The sequence below is a fragment of the Haliotis rufescens genome, unplaced genomic scaffold (assembly GCF_023055435.1).
Source record: "Haliotis rufescens isolate VD_foot unplaced genomic scaffold, xgHalRufe1.0.p SCAF_71, whole genome shotgun sequence".
NCBI lineage: Eukaryota > Metazoa > Mollusca > Gastropoda > Lepetellida > Haliotidae > Haliotis > Haliotis rufescens.
In genome coordinates, this window is record NW_025964363.1 from 1,765,594 (window position 1) to 1,771,593 (window position 6,000).

A 6,000-nucleotide genomic window follows, 5' to 3' on the forward strand; every position below is an offset into this window, starting at 1 on the left:
CATCGTAATTGTTCAAGAAAGGACCCAAGTGGTGTCTGATTACATTGGAATAAGCCACACAATAGCCGAGCCTGTCTCCTCCCTTAAACACAGGCCAGCCATTTAGAATTAACCCTCAGAATGACCCCCACCCCTTCTCCACCCCCAACACAAATTACCCTACCCCATTGTGCTCTCTGTCTCACATAAGCCTCTTCACGGTGGTCCAATGCATCAACAGGTTTCTTCATACAGTTGTAGAATCAGGCAATAAAACCGTCTCTGCATGAAAGCAGCAACTGTATCAACAGAGGGGCATGTCTGTGTGGACCGACGCTGTCCACCTGCACGGACAGGGAGAGATGACCGCCACAGGTACTGCAGGTCCAGCTGTACTCCTGAACAGTGAATGTTGGTAGGGAGGTAGTATCAGTACGAGAAACTGTGTCCCAGGAAACCAATTGTTACTAAATCCTGCATCTCTCAATGCTGTGGTGTTAAGTGCTTATTCACAACTGTCATTTTCATTATCAATACTAATACCAATATCATAATTATCATCATTATTAATACCATTATTATTAGTACTAGTACTTTAAATAAGCCCATTTTTGGTGGTAGTAGTAGTAGTATTAGTAGTAGTAGTAGTAGTAGTAGCTGCAATATCATAATCATTATCAGAGCTTGAGATAAGCTGCATATTTGCATAAAATATGCATTAAATTAACTGAAATGCGCACACAAATCAAATCCAAGCGCATCAAATATGCAACAAAATCTATAAATACCCTCTTTGATGTGTATATTACAACTGTTAGATAAAATGATTGCGTATCAGCAGATTGTCAAATTCACTTACCGACAGTTACTTTCGGAAAAGCTTGTAAGACAAACATACTGATAGATGCCAATTGAAAAACACATCGTGCTAGTCAATGTTTTTGTTGTATTTTGATAAGTCACTGATTGGTGATTAAAACAATAGCACCTTTCTAACATGCTAGGTTTTGTCAACAAAAAATTGCTTCCCGGAGAGGAAGTCGCAAGCAGACACAGACGGGTATACTACTATTCCCACAGGCTTAAATGTTTTACAGGAATTGTTACGAAACAGGTTTAAAGTTAAATACCCAAATGTAAAAAACAGGTGGGTAAAAACAATTTAAATACCTCTAAAACTTGTGGATCAATCAAAATTCCTATCATTATCCTAGTGTTTGTGGGCATGGAGAAGTTAAAAGTATCATGACAAGAGCATTATAGACAACAACTTCTGTATCCTACATACACAACGTTCCAGGCCTACTCTATCTGAGAACATCATCTATTCATCTCCTAGGTCTCCGAGTCTCACTACAACATCCATGACATCGTGCCTGCCATTTGGATACGGAAACACAAACATGTTGTCCAGCAAAGCCCAACCACAAACATCAGTACAGCTGCAACACTATACACCTTTGCAAGTGAGTCACGACACATGGATGATGATCAGCAACACTCTATATGCATACCACATGCATAATCGTTACTTGGGGAACAATTTGCTATAATCCTACTCATGGCTGGAAACCGCAAACGTCCTAAGTAACACCTCATATTTGTTGCCGTGTGACTAGAGATCGCTGATGCAACAATCTGTTCAATAACTGACCGATGTAGAAGCTCATTAACACTGTGTAATGGGGACGGCGGGGAAAATTGATTCATCCTTTGTTGTCCTGGGCCTGTGAGTAATACCGGTACAAGGGAGGACATGCGTTTTATTGTCCCTCGAAACATGACAAGTGCAAATACACATAACATAGTCATTCCTCAAACTCTTTAAAAAATAAGTCTCCATGGCAACATGTGGATTTTCATCTTTAAAATATAATCACACTTTGGCTTGAACCTTTGAGTCGGACATCTGGGGCGGACATGAACAATACTCTTTTAAAAAGAAACTTGGAAGGGCACGTTTCTGACCTTCATCTGATCTCACCATGACAGATAAATCTGCCCAAGGAGACAAGTCATCCTCATCTTGACTTGAGGAAAACAGCTCCGGGGACCAATCAAACATGCATTATAGATAAGGGAGGAAATACTATACTTATTTCATTCGTGTGTATCACTTTAAGCCTCAATTATAGTAAGTCTGTTTCAAAGATGTTTAGACTGATGTCAATAAAACATATATAATAAATAGAACTGAAAGTATCAAGTATGAGTCACTCGATGATCACCCCAACATCCTTTATTGGGGTAGCTATCAACACTGGATGATGTCATTTCTCCAAACAAAACTCACTGGTCCATTGCTTCATGTGATTGTTTGTTTGTTTTTTTAGGCAGCACTAGGCAATATTCCAGGTATGTGACGGCGGTCTGTAAATAATCAAGTCTGGACCAGACAATCCAGTGATTGACATCATGAGAGTCCTTTTAACGCCTTTTGGTATTACATGAACAGGGATCATCCTTTGGCTCTCGATCCACTCATTTCACGGGATCCCGGAGGTGGTCAGATATACTGTGCAATTCATTCCCCATAATTAGACTCCCCTTAACTTTGTTTAGCAGTCTCACAAACAGATCATGTACTCCATACAACTTCTGGCATTGACAAACCTTGTCAGCTGATGGAATTACATATGGAACACAACAATGACCGTCACTGACACAGATGTAAAATGGTTGAAGGTAAACTTTAAATTTACTTACCTTAAAAGCAAAAGTCCCAAAACAAATGGTCCAACCGAAGACAACAAAGCACACCTACACAATAACAACACAGAACGTAAACTAGCCACACTGAATCATCTGGCTCTTCCTTTCTCCTCCCCAGCTTACCAACAAAGGCCTGTCTCATGACAAAGCATGACTCAGTGAGGCATAATTAAAAATTAAAATATAAACAGTGCAAGATTATGGCTCAAGTATTACATAATAATCATCCTAATTAATAGCTCTGTGTTGTGGGGAGGCCGACAGTGTCATGCATGACTGACTTGTACGTAATCCCTGTCTCCCGTCTGTCACCCATCAATACATTGTCTCCTCATCACACACAAACAAGCTCTGAGGCAGGTCCAATTTAAATAAATATTGATGCAATGAGAAATATTATACATGTACATATTCTACTCAAAAGAAGACAAAGAACACCGTATTCTTTCATATTACTACATGCCATATGCCATATAATTCTATAGTAATGTGAAAGAATTTAGTGTTCTTTAACTTGTTTTGAGTAGTATAAAATATTTGTGTTCGAGTGAGTGAGTGAGTGAGTGAGTGAGTGAGTGAGTGAGTGAGTGAGTGAGTGAGTGAGTGAGTGAGTGAGTGAGTGAGTGAGTGAGTGAGTGAGTGAGTTTTTTACGCTGATGCATGCACTATTCCAGCAATATCATGCCAGGGTACAACTAAAGTGGCCTTCATACATTGTAGCCATTTGGGGAATCAGACATACATTTGTCATCGACGACCCACATAAAGCAGACACATCGTGATATAACTGGAATACTGTTCAAAGTAGCAACAAATCTCACCCCCCAACCCTCTCACTGTGGAATATATAGAGAGAATTTCACCCTCTCACTGTGGAATACATAGAGAATCTCACCCTCTCACTGTGGAATACATAGAGAATCTCACCCTTGTGTCTTGACATATCAAACATACACAACACAAGTAAAAAAAAAGTTTAAAATTCCAAGTCATGCACACTTTATATTTTTTATATCAAAAGACACAAGGGTGGGATCATCTAAAATCATTTTTCAGTTTGTAAACATTAACAACCAAGAGGAGAGAATGCCGTGTGTAATGAAAGATTTCATAGACAATACGTTGGTCCATGATTCACCCTCCCCTATTGTTGGAGCCGCTCCACAACAACACAGTGCAGGTCAGCGCCAGGGAATCACGGTCTCCCTTCAACCACTGAAGTGCAATAAAAATACACAACAAATACTTGTCTGCACATAAACCCCAATATACAGTCTACATTATTTATAGTTGGGTTTCACACCTGATGTAAGGTCAGACCAATGTAATCTTGTTTCACTGAGGTTTGTAAAACAATATGTGATGGCAGGAAGGGAAAAAACAAAAACTGTTAAATAACAAACATCTATGGATACATTTTCGCCAATTATTTATATGGTATAGATGTGTGCATTTTTTCTTAGGATAATGGCTACAAAAGAAACAGTTGGATCTGAAATAATATGTTTGTTTGTTGGTTTGTTATTTAACGCCCCACTCAGCAATATTCCAGCTATATGACGGCGGTTTGTAAATAATCCAGTGATTGACATCATGAGAATTGATCAACACAATTGGGACATGATGACATGCATCAACAAAGTCAGCAAGCCTGACCATCCGATCTCGTAAGTCGCCTCTTACGACAAGCATAGTCACTTTTTACGGCAAGAATGGGTTGCTGAAGACCTATTCTAACCCGGATCTTCATGGGGAGACAAGCATGGGTTGCTGAAGACCTATTCTACCCCGGATCTTCACAGGGACAAGCATGGGTTGCTGAAGACCTATTCTAACCCGGATCTTCATGGGGAACAAGTATGGGTTGCTGAAGACCTATTCTACCCCGGATCTTCACAGGGACAAGCATGGGTTGCTGAAGACCTATTCTACCCTGAATCTTCATGGGGAGACAAGCATGGGTTGCTGAAGACCTATTCTATCCCGGATCTTCATGGGGAGACAAGCATGGGTTGCTGAAGACCTATTCTATCCCGGATCTTCATGGGGAGACAAGCATGGGTTGCTGAAGACCTATTCTATCCCGGATCTTCACAGGGAGACAAGCATGGGTTGCTGAAGACCTATTCTACCCCTTATTTTGAAGGGTCATTATAATATTTTACTTTGCCTGAATACTCAATGCCATTAACAAAGTGTTCAAATGTAACAAATGTTATACTTGGGATAACACTTTCTTAGTAAATGGCTCTGTGTGTTTTCGCTTTCGGCCATGGGAGCCGTGCCAGTTGACACTTGTCCGAAGGGTACAATAAGTACGTGATCTAGACTACCAGTTGTCAGACTTTCATTTTGTGGAAGCCTTGGCGGCTGAGTGGGTTAGATCGCTGACTTTGTGTGCTGGTAATTAGGTGCCTCACTCTGGCAGTGTGGGTGCAAATCCGGGATTGGACGCAACCCAATAAAGTACGAGATTCTGTACTTTACTAAGAAAGTGTTATCCCAGGCATGACGTTTGTCATGTTACTTTGTGTGGCCTACACAGTTTACAACACCTTGAACACTGTACTGTCACTTGGTGGACAGGTGAGGGTGTCACCAAGGCTTCAGATCAGTTGTAACCAGAGGCAAATAGGGCTCTTTGCTTGGTTTGTTGCTACTCAACAAGTAGGTTGTAGCAGATTACTCAGTTACTCACAGCTTCATTGTCCAAGGCTGCTGTTTGTCTTTCTGCTTGTTGTCTAACACCTCACTCAGCAATATTCCAGCTATATGACTGTAAATAATCGAGTCTGGACCAGCCAATCCAGTGATTGATGTCATGAGCATTGATCTACACAACTGGAATACAATGACATGCATCAACAAAGTCAGCCAGCCTGACCACCCGATCCCATTAGTCGCCTCTTACAGCAAGCATTGATGTCATCATATCCCTATTGTGTGGATCGATGCTTATGATGTCAATCACTGGATTGTCTTGGAAACATGATGACACAAATACAAGGTGACAACAAATGTGTTACTGATTGAGCTGATTGTAGCACATCCGGTCCAGACACAAGTTACAGGAAGATTGCAGTGATATACTGTAACATTGGTGACTATGATGCAAAACACTCACTCACTCACCCATCCAGAACTAACTCTATCAGCCACCGACCCACCCAAACACCCACCAACCCATCCACAACTAACTCATTCACCCACTGACCAAGCCATCAACCCATCCAGAACTAACTCACTCACTCACTCACTCACTCACTCACCCATCAACAACTAACTCATTCACCCACCAACCAAGCCATC

General features: G+C 41.0%; 1 protein-coding gene across 1 annotated transcript in view; it reads right to left on the reverse strand.

Annotated features, from left to right (window-relative positions):
• Positions 1-2,796, reverse strand: part of LOC124119459 (dystroglycan 1-like) — a 98,410-nt gene extending 95,614 nt beyond the window's left edge. The window contains exon 1 of the mRNA XM_046481952.2: positions 2,686-2,796. The gene's annotated coding sequence lies outside the window, so the exon portion shown is untranslated. The remainder of the gene's footprint in view (positions 1-2,685) is intronic.
• Positions 2,797-6,000: the final 3,204 nt, after the last annotated feature.